This window comes from Perkinsus marinus (genome assembly GCF_000006405.1).
Source record: "Perkinsus marinus ATCC 50983 genomic scaffold scf_1104296935476, whole genome shotgun sequence".
Taxonomy (NCBI): Eukaryota; Perkinsozoa; order Perkinsida; family Perkinsidae; genus Perkinsus; species Perkinsus marinus.
In genome coordinates this window covers 1-1,014 of record NW_003214421.1, presented here as the reverse complement: position 1 = coordinate 1,014, position 1,014 = coordinate 1, and the positions used below count along the sequence as shown (strand labels likewise).

At 48.4% G+C, this 1,014-nt stretch overlaps 2 non-coding genes across 2 annotated transcripts; both read left to right on the top strand.

The window, feature by feature from the left end:
- The first annotated feature begins 279 nt into the window (after positions 1–279).
- Positions 280–352, top strand: Pmar_PMAR026596. The gene has a single exon. It is a non-coding gene; the product is annotated as a tRNA-Arg (tRNA).
- Positions 353–645: 293 nt separating this feature from the next.
- Pmar_PMAR026595 lies at positions 646–718 on the top strand. The gene has a single exon. It is a non-coding gene; the product is annotated as a tRNA-Arg (tRNA).
- The last annotated feature ends 296 nt before the right edge of the window (positions 719–1,014 follow it).

The window sequence follows — 1,014 nt, the reverse complement described above, 5'->3', positions numbered from 1 at the left end:
ATATACGGATGCCACTGGCTGTACAGATGTCGATATTGATTGTATACCCTTGTGACTCGTCGGGATACATGCTGAGGCTAAGGGTACAAGAAGATTGTTGGTCTGCCAACGAACGATCTCCAATGAATTGACCTCATTTAGAACACTATGTAATGGGGGCCCCTCTATGAGGAGCAAGAGTTTTGTGATCTATTCAGCGTGTCGGATGCGAACTCATGTGTGCCGTTAAGTCAGTGTTGCGCATAGTGACGAGATAGTGGGATAAATCTCAAACTCGTTGGTCTCGTGGCCTAATGGATAAGGCGTTGGTCTTCGGACTCAAGGATTGTGGGTCCGAGTCCCACCGAGATCGTCTTCAAGCCGAAAAGTGCCCATATACGGATGCCACTGGCCGTACAGATGTCGATGTTGATTGTACACCCTTGTGACTCGTCGGAATACATGCTGAAGCTAACGGTACAAGAAGATCGTTGGTCTGCCAACAAGCGATCTCCAATGAATTGACCCCTTTGAGAACACTATGTATTGGAGGCCCCTCTATGAGGAGCGAGAGTTTTGCGATCTATTCAGCGTGTCAGATGGGAAACCATGTGTGCCATGAAGTCAATGGGGCGCAGAGATTGTGGGACAAATCTCAAATTTACTGGTCTCGTGGCCTAATGGATAAGGCGTTGGTCTTCGGAACCAAAGACTATGTGTCCGAGTCCCATCGAGATCGTCTCCACGCCGGGAAGCGCCCATATACGGATGCCACTGGCCGTACAGATGTCGATATTGATTGTATACCCTTGTGACTCGTCGGGATACATGCTGAGGCTAAGGGTACAAGAAGATTGTTGGTCTGCCAACGAACGATCTCCAATGAATTGACCTCATTTAGAACACTATGTAATGGGGGCCCCTCTATGAGGAGCGAGAGTTTTGCGATCTATTCAGCGTGTCGGATGCGAACTCATGTGTGCCGTTAAGTCAGTGTTGCGCATAGTGACGAGATAGTGGGATAAATCTCAAACT